Source organism: Vespa mandarinia, chromosome 8 (genome assembly GCF_050613455.1).
Source record: "Vespa mandarinia isolate Hongniang chromosome 8, ASM5061345v1, whole genome shotgun sequence".
Classification (NCBI taxonomy): Eukaryota; Metazoa; Arthropoda; class Insecta; order Hymenoptera; family Vespidae; genus Vespa; species Vespa mandarinia.
The window spans coordinates 4,045,001-4,055,000 of NC_140817.1; the positions used below are offsets into that span (position 1 = coordinate 4,045,001).

The 10,000-nt window shown below is 39.9% G+C and overlaps 1 protein-coding gene across 3 annotated transcripts in view; it reads left to right on the top strand.

Annotated features, from left to right (window-relative positions):
- Positions 1–10,000, top strand: part of Hr4 (nuclear hormone receptor 4) — a 113,565-nt gene that overhangs the window by 25,415 nt on the left and 78,150 nt on the right. The gene's annotated exons all lie outside the window — the stretch shown is intronic.

The following is a 10,000-nucleotide window of genomic DNA, read 5'->3' on the forward strand; positions in this document are numbered from 1 at the left end:
GAGATAAAGGATATCCTCGTGATCGAGCCTTCTCTTTTACCTTTTCTTTCCTAAGGTTTCGACAAAATTATGTTTCGTCGAGGTGCATGGACACAAATGATACAACTCTTAAAGGAGTATTCACTTTGAGTCAGTCAAGCCGTACAAGAGAGAGAAAAAGAGAAAGAGAGAGAAAGAGAGAGAGAAAGAGAGAGAGAAAGAGAGAGAGAGAGAGAGAGAGAGAGAAGTGCGGGTGGTGGGCCTTCCTTGCCCCTCCGTCCGCCTTACAGCATGTTTGTTCATTTTTTCCTCTCTGTGCTTGCCCTCTGTCTCCCTCCGTCGACCTCCCTACTCCTATCACCCTCCCTACCCTCCCGGCGCTCCTTCCTTGGGCCGGAGTAAGGACGGGCATTGACCTCCACGCGGTGTATGGAGCGCTGCACCGAAATACATCGTTGTTGCTCGCACATGCGTCTCCCCTCTCTACGAGTTCTTCGTTCTCCTCTCGCCGCAACCATCGTTCCCCTCTTCACAAACCCTCTTTCTCTCCCTAGGGATACGTCGAGAAACCATGAAGGGCGTGAACGTGCCGAAAAGGGACTACCTAATAATAATAGTGGTCGAGCTCTTCATATCGGCTTTCGAAAACGGATCGGTCCCGTTCTTCTCTCTCTCTCTCTCTCTCTCTCTCTCTCTCTCTCTCTCTCTTTGTCTTTTTCTCTATTTATTTTTTTTCCATTTTTTTTTGTGTATTTTTTTTTCTTTTTTTTTTTTTTAATTTCTTTCTCTTCTTTTTTCCGTCACATTCAATTTTGTTCGATCTCCCGTGTATTCTCTCTCTCTCTCTCTCTCTCTCTCTCTCTACAAAAGAAAAAAGAAAACAGATCAAATCGAAATAAATGTATCGAGGTATAAATATATAAATGTATCTGTACGAAAGAAAGAATCTCATCTTTTTAAATATTTAGAAAAAAAATCGATAGCATCCCACTCACGGGATATTATTATTCCCAGGATAATACATTCGTTTGGATAATGAAAGAAGTCGAAGAGGAGGGAGGTAGAGGGTTAGGTAGAAAAAAAAAGGAAGAAATGAAAGAAAGTGCAGTCAAGGAAGATCGAAATAAGGAAGTAAGGAAGGAAGGAATGGAAATAAGTAAGGAAGGAAGTTTAAGAGACGAGAAAAAGTTCGACAGCTGTCGAATAGAAGCGAGAGAATGAACGATCGTTGCATATTACAGGCCGGCCGTGTAGCTCTGCCAAAAGGACCGGGTTCAACGCCCTCTGGGCGCACTCCGAAACTCCTTTCCTTCCGCTCCTTCGCCCTCCTTCCACGATCGATAAAGCCTGACCGTGAAAACGCGACGAATGTGCACGACGACGACGCGACGAAGACGACGAAGACGAAGACAACGAAGACGAAGACGCAACCGTCCGTCCCAGTCGATTTTCAAAGCCTTCGTCCTATTCAATATACGATTGTCTGTGCTGTGTGTAATGCGTGTATATGTGTGGGTATTGTGTGGGTATGCATGCGCATGTTATGTACATATGTGAATGTATGTATGTATGTATAAGCGCGTGTGAAACCTTCGAGAGTAGTGTTTGAGAGAAAGAGAGAGATAGAGAGAGAGAGATAGAGAGAGATAGAGAGAGAGAGAGAGAGAGAGAACATAGGCCCCTCCCCTTCGGACTCTTACTCAGCCGCTCGCACGTGCGCTCTGATGCGCTGCCGCGCGACGACTGCCGGCCGCTCGACTGTTTCCGTCTTAACTCGGTTACTCTCGGTCAGCGCGCAGTGCAACGTCGTGCGCTTTCGTGCCGCGAGCGGCGCCTCCGAAATTTCTTCGCGAGCAGAGACGAAGGGACGAAGTCGATCCACGCCTTTATCTTCGTGCCATCTCAACTGCTACCGAAGAGCACACCGGTGGCGCGACGGTGGCGGTGGCGGTGGCGTTGGTGGTGGCGGTGGCGGTGGCGGTGTTGGCGGTGGCGGCGGCAGTAGTACCGCTACGAAAAGCCGCCTCTATTCTTTTGCTAAGTAATATAAACATAGAAGTGAACTCGAACGAAGAAGAATAGACGAAGAAGAAGAAGAAGAAGAAGGAGAAGAAAAAGAAGAAGAAGAAGAAGTAGAAGGAAGACGTAGAAGGAAGAAGACGAAGACGAAGATCGGTCGAGCGATCTGGAACGACACGTGAGAGAGAAACCGGACGTCCATGTACATACATACATATATATACGGACGGAGAGGTCGGGAACGAGACGAACTTGGACAGGTCAAGGACCTGAAGCACGATACAACACCACGTTGCAGAGTCGAGTCTTTTTCTCCGTTTCTCTCTCTCTCTCTCTCCCTTTTTCTCCCTTTTCTTTTTCTTTTTCTTTCTTTTTCTTTTCTCTCTCTCTCTCTCTCTCTCTCTCTCTTTCTTTTATTCGTAATTTCGTGATTAATAACGTTTATATAGACTCGTCGAAGATAATTGGTCATTTACGATCGTAATTGAAAATGAATTGATTATTTAAGAAAAAGACATACTATTCGATATTATCTATATAATCGTCATATAGATAATACCTATATTAAGTAAATCAAAAATGGATTGATTGTTTAAGAAAATGATTAATACCATTGAATTTTTTTTTCCATATAATCGTTCGTGATACATACGTGATCGATAATGAAACCTATTATTAAAGTAAACATTAGATTTTTATTCATTAAATTGCCAAGGTCGAAATTTTCTTACGTCCAAATAATTATCATTTATTATTATTATTATTATTATTATTATTATTATTATTATTATTATTATTATTATTATTATTATTGTTATTGTTATATTTGTTATATTATTGTCGGTATACCGACGGACGATCCGCGCGATACGAATATTTTAATGATCGCTCGATCGCGTGGACGGACGTTTACGATAGAATGATTTCATCTATCGGTCGTAGTCTTTCGGGATCGTCCTCGTCCTTCGACGATCCCGTAAAATTGCGTAGCTTCCGTCACGTGCTTTTCTATCGTCCGTAGATCCGTACACACTCGCATGCACGTACGTACGCACGCACGCACGTATGTACGTGCGCTCGCGCGTTCAAGTCGGCACGTGCCACGTATAAACGAGCAGGGTAAAAGTACTTAAGTACTTACGTACGTACGTACATACATACGTACATACGTACATACATACATACATACATAAATAAATATATACTATACTATGCTCTATAATGCTCATCAAATTTCAATAGCATCTTACAATCGTTCTGATATCAATCAATTTTCTCGTCGTCCGTCGTCTAGTTTTCGATAGTCTAGGCTCTTAGGTTTCTTTAAGTAATGATAGAGATAGAGATAGATAGTAAGGGGTAAGAAGAAAAAGAAGAAGACGAAGAAGAAGATGAAGAAGAAGAGAGAAAGAAAGAAAGAAAGAAAGAAAGAAAGATAGATAGATAAAGAGAGAGAGAGAGAGAGAGAGAGAGAGAGAGAGAGAGAGAGAGACCATAGAGAAAGATTCAGCTCCATCTGGTGGAGGTGCATGCCGGTGTTAGTACACTACATGTGTGTACGTTGACGTATACATGTATGTGTCTCTCTCTGTGTATGTATGTATATATGTATGTGTATATGTGTGTGTGTGTGTGTGTGCGTGTGCGCATGTGTATGTATGTGTCTCTCGTTCATCTGTGTATGTAGGTGTTCGGAGAGTAGACGGGTCGTTGACCCCAGGGCGCACTCTGCGCTACACACCGTATTCGAAACTACACAAAACACAGCGTGTGCGTCGCCTAGCGCTTCGTTTCGAATTTAATCTGACGCTTACGCGGTGCATGCGCAATCGTGCATTCACTTCGAAGAAAATCGTGCTTCGCGAAAGGGAAAGAAATACGAGAGAGACAGAGAGAGAGAAAGAGAGAGAAAGATAGAGAGGAGAGAAGAGTACTATATGGGGTGAGAAAGAGAAAGAGAGAGAGGGAGAGAGAGAGAGAAAGAGAGAGAGAGAAAAGGGAACTTAAGACGCAAGGGGCGAGCGAGACGATCGATCGGTTACAAAGCGACCGTAAGATAGTGGAATTGGCTCGAAAGAGTGGAACCCTATTGGCAAGTTGGGTACGTCCGATCGGTCTGACAAAATCTACTATCAGGATGGATACTATTGTTGTATGTTTCTGTATCCACGTTACTTTCGATTGAAATTTTTTTCTTTTTTTCTTTCTTTCTTTCTTTCTTTTTTTCCTCTTTTTCTTTTTCTTTTTTTTCTTTTTCCTGCTTTTCTCTTCTCTTTTTTTGCCATATTCTTTTTTCTCCCTCTTTTTGCCCCGGCCGAAATCATTAACACCAACGAGAAATTTGATTAACCCTTAAACGTTTTAACATTTATATTACATCGTACGTTTAATACGTTCTAATGTGCCCAATCATGCATAGGTATGGCCAACGTAATTGTAAAAATTTTTTCAATGAGATTACGCGAGAAGAACAAACGACATTATACATTTTTTCTTTTTTTCTTTTTTTTTTTTTCTTTTTTTTTTTGTTATAAACCGTACAGTAGGTAGTATTATTGTATAAAATTTTTACAAGCGTGCCTTTAGTAATCGATTAAAAAAAGATTTATAACGCTTCGTCGTATCGTTCGAATCGACTTATCATATTTCTTCCTTTAAATCGAGTGAATGGGTGGGAGGGGGATAGGGAATGTTGTAGAAGAACGATAAAGGCAAGAAAAAGAATAGAAGAAAGATAGAAAGGAAAAAAAAGAAAAAAGAACGATTTTATTTCAAACAGATCCATATCAAAATGGGTCACCCTATATGTACTTAGGCATACGCGAACACCAACCGTTCGGCCCCTCCTGCCCCCGCCCCCTCACCCCCCGAGCCACCATTCACCTCCTCTCCACCCATCCTCTCGTGTATTTTCGTAGTGCGAAAATATGTAGTGCGAATACTTCTGCCTATGTATATATCTATATACATACGTCGCTGGTCTCTACGTACGGACGCGGAAACAGTCCGATTTAAATACTAATCGTGCGCACGTGACTTTCTCTCCTTCGTTCGTGTACTTTCACGATGATAGGTTCTTATATAGATACATATATATATATATAGGCATATATACATGCATGCATAGATACATACATACATAATGTACGTACGTACGTACTTAGTGTATATGCGTATGTTAACGCGAGGAGACCGCTGACGCCTGCTACTTTCTATAATTAATCCCAAAGCTTGTTCAACGTACGACTCCGATCCTAAACGAGAAGCATTAGCATTATCGAGGAACGATTATGCGTCAATGATTGATCGACCTGTAAGCGGGTGCCAGCTTATAATCGAGATTTTTCAATTACCAAATCCGATTAACACGTTAATCGTTATGATGGTGGTATCGTCAATAAACCACCATATATATATATATCTGTCTTTTGAATAATATCGAACGGTGTTTATTAATGATTATTACTTGCGTTGTTTTAATTTTTCTAAGGAAAATAAGGACAAACTTATTTATTTATTTCTCATTTTTTTTTTATTTTTTTCCCCTAATAAAAAGATATATTTATATATATATATATATATATATATATATATATATACGTATATACGTGCGACGTATTGTCGTTTAAAGTCAACAAATTTTAATTGCCTCAAAATATTTCCTTAGCAAATGAATGATTATAAGTATAAATGTTCTCGATAGTGGGCTCTTATTTATTTATCTTATTTATCCAATGGATTAAAGTTGATGGTATTGTTAAAGAAAAAAGAAAAAAGAAAAAAGGAACGAGATGATAAAACTAATTATATTATATACGTATATGTATATATATATATATATTGTTATATAATTATGATCTTCTAGTATCAAACGAAATTAAAAAATTTGAGTGACAATCGACGTGCGTTGAGGTATCTCATATTTGAGGTATCTCATATATATGAAAGAGAATACGTTTCGTTGATTGATTATCTGAAAAGAAGAAAAAAAAAAGAGAAAGAGAGAGAGAGAGAGAGAGAGAGAGAGAGAAAGAGAGATAAAGAAACTAGTTGTTTAGCGTAAAGGAAAGCGAACGAATGTTTTCACATGATTTCGATGAACGATAAATGGAGTCGTGTGGCATAGGAGTTCGCTAGCGTAAACGCGTCGAAACAGATGTACATTTGTAAATACGTAAAATACATATACATACATACGTGGTAAGTAAGTAACTAAGTGAGTAAGTAAGTAAGTAAGTACTTTACTTACGCAGAACGTCTGAAACGTAACGCACGAGCTGTTACACTTGTTACTAGAAACTTATCGTACTAACTGAAGTGTCTTCCTCTGCCCCTTCCAATGTCCTCTCCCCACTACCAAACATCGTATATATTGGTTGATTTTCATCGTAATAGAGAAAACGAACGACGCGTTCTCTTGTTTAAACAACAACGGGAGATACGTGACACGCTCCGATGACACTATTCATTATATTTACCTTTTGAATCAACGTCGACGTAATTAACACGACTGACTACGGAAGAATTCCAAAGAGAACATCGAACGCGCACGCTAGACGCGACTGATTTTTTCAAAATATCCCAGTAGTATGACGAGTAGCGTCATCTGTAAATAAATACATACGTATATACTGTACAATCATACGCGTAGATATATGTTTATGTGTATGTATAATACGTAACACGCGAACTTCGTTTGTTATTGCTTATATCTTGCTCGTTGTTATTGTTATTGTATTTTTTTCTTTTCTTTTTTTTCTTTTCCTTTCGTTTCATCTACAACGTGTTCTCGTAAAAGTGTCCTCACGAAATCGGAAATATCGGGGTTAAGGGGTCGTGGAAAGACAAAAAAAAAATCTAAGAAAAAGGAGAGTAAGAAACTTGGAAAGATTTATAACTACAAAAACATGACTCACGATGACTCGCCATTTTATTTGTTTTCTAAGAAATTGCAATGTAGAAATAAGTCGATGAGGAATATATGTATATATATAATAATAATATATATATATACATACATACATACATACATACATACATACATACATACATACATACATACATAGATGTGTACTTATGTGCCAAAGGCCGGCCCTGACCGGCCAACTCGAGCTCGGAGCTAACATTCTGGCTAACCCTACATATATGTACGTATGTATGTATGCATGTATATATATATATATATATATATATATATGCGTGTGTACGCGTTTTATTATATCTACGTTGTACTAGCGTGTGGACGGCCGTTGGCGTGCGCCATACAGAAATTGACTGTTAAGAAAGGCAGGCTAAATCATATCCTGTCATAATTGCTCATAGTTTGACCTAATTCCTGAACACCGACCTACGCTGGCCACCCACCCAGCCTGTTACTTTTTATCTATTCTTAAAATTTATATATATATATATATACACACACACACACACGCAGAATTTGCGTGAAAGAGAACGCTCAGATTGATCTTCGACGATTGAAAATATAAAACATTGAAACCCTCTTAGATCCATTGAAGACATTTCCAATTTTCCATCTTTCTTGGGCCCGTCCATTCGAGGAAAACTGTAGGAAAATCGAACAAAGGATCCTGATTGGGAAGAACAAAAAAAAAAAAAAAGAAAAAAAAGAAAAACAAAACGAAAAAAGAAGGAACGAACAAAAAAAAAATCAAAACGATAGCTTATATTAATCTATCGATGCAGATAGAATCCGGTTGTTAGGATACCAAACGATAAACCACCTCATACATACTACATGTCAAACATACATACATACATACATACATACATACATACATACATACGTTGACTTACTCGTACGAATTGTATACGAGTGGGTATACGTTGTCATGGATACCTCATATCCTCCCCCATATCCGAAAATAATCGCTTTTCCTACAAAATTTGTTCGATCGACCGGATGTAAATATATTCGACTGAAAAACAAAGCGTTCATCGTAGCAACTCCCGTATTCAACCTCCTCCTCCTCCCACCACCCACCCCCTCTCTACTCGTCACCTCTCCCCGATCACCCTTGCCCTCTACCTACTACTCATTATCGTTCCTTTTGGAATTACGTTTTAATCAAGGATTTCTATAAAAAAAAAAAAAAAAAAAAAAACAAATATCTTTAAAAAGACATTCACACGTTTTAATAATTTCGTCGAACTATAGTAACTTCTTTTTCTTCTTCTTCTCTCTCTCTCTCTCTCTCTCTTTCATCCCTCTCATCTCTCTCAGGAGCAGACGCATGGATATAGTCTGGCTCGTATATCGTATAATGCAGCAGTCTACCGGTTTACCGCTCGTAAACCGGCAGCAACGCCGTTCCAAGCATTAGTATCAGCTCTTATAGCGTCGGCTAGCGTACTGAAAGACGATCTAGGAAGGGAGGAGGTGGAGGAGGAGGGTTGGAAACTGGGGGTAGGCCATTTCGACGATACGTATTCGATACGTCAAGATACGAAAGACTGGAGTTTTTTTATTTTTTGTTTTTTTTTTCTCCCCCTTACTCCTCCACTTCTCCTTCCTTGCTCGCCCCCTCTCCCTCCCCGTCTGTCTATCCACTCATCTATTAATTTTGAATGTCAAACATCGGTAGAATCGATTAATCTCAATGGCAAAGAAAAAGAGATCAACTTGTTGCGTATCTTTTAATTATGGACCAAATCAAATATTTGGAATTATTCCGAAGGCTGTTCGATTGTCACGAATTTTCTCGAGGAAAAAAAGAATTGTTCTATATATCGAAATAATGTATCTAATTCAATACAATCTAATTTAATTTAATTCTAATCTAATCTAATCTAATCTAATCTAATCTAATCTAATCTAATCGAAATCGTTAGATATTGAAAATATTTCGTCGAAGAAGACAGAATATCTCACGATGATCCCGCAATTCGGTCGATTTGTCATACTTCGTCGTTGTCCTTCCCATTGTTCACCTCGCTACCCTCTCTCTTTTTTTCTATACAGGTATATATTTATATTTATATATATATATATATATATATATATATATATAAATATATATCTACGTATCTGCATACACATATGTAGCTCGTACGATTCTCCTGGTAGAGTAGAAGGGAACGAACGAGCCGTGTGTGTATGCACTCTCTCATTTTGAGGGTCACGTTCACAGCGCAGCATCCCCCGTGACGGCGAGTCGTCGATTCGTTGGTTGCGCGAGGTCCGGGCCGCGACATATAGAAGGAGCGAGAAAGACAGAGAAAGAGAGAGAGAGAGAAAAGGAGAGAGGGAGAGAGAGAGAGAGAGAGAGAGAGGACCGAACAAGCGAACGAGAGAGGGAAAAAGAGAGAACAGGAGAGAGAGAGAGAGAGAGAGAGAGAGCGAAAGAGAAAGAACGAGGGAGAGTTGGAAGGCAAGGGTTCGATGGCAGAAAGGGGTGGTACTGACGGGAGGGTTGGTGGAAGGGACGCTGATGCACAGCTGAGCCGTCGGTCGATGCAACTGCATCCATACTCCCCCTCTCTCTCTCTCTCTCTCTCTTTCTCTCTCGCTCGCTCTAACTCGTTTAGTCGCGTGCGCACAGCACAGCTTCTCCTTTTCCACCCCTTCCATTTCCTCGCCTACCCCTACCAGTTAGTATTACCCCTCCATTCTCTCTACACCCTCGGTCAATGACCTCTGCGAGGTAACGCATACTTCCCTCCCCTCTCATTCCTTCTCTCTCTCTCTCTCTCTCTCTCATTCTTTTCATCTCTTTTCTGTTCGTTCTCGCTTCTTCTTTCGAACGCTCGACATCGACACTCCCCTTCTATATCTATCTCTTTTTCTCTTTCTCCCATTCGTCTAGTAGTCCTCTTGCTCGCTCCTACATTCGCACTGCAGTTTGTTTACATCGCCGAACGACTTTTAATCGCATTTCGATTCGGCCGGCCATTCCCCGAACGTAATATCGGCACAGGAATGGTGCCTTGCATTCGTTAGAGCCAATTATCGTTCGATTTGAATTAGTTGAAGAGATCGCTGAGA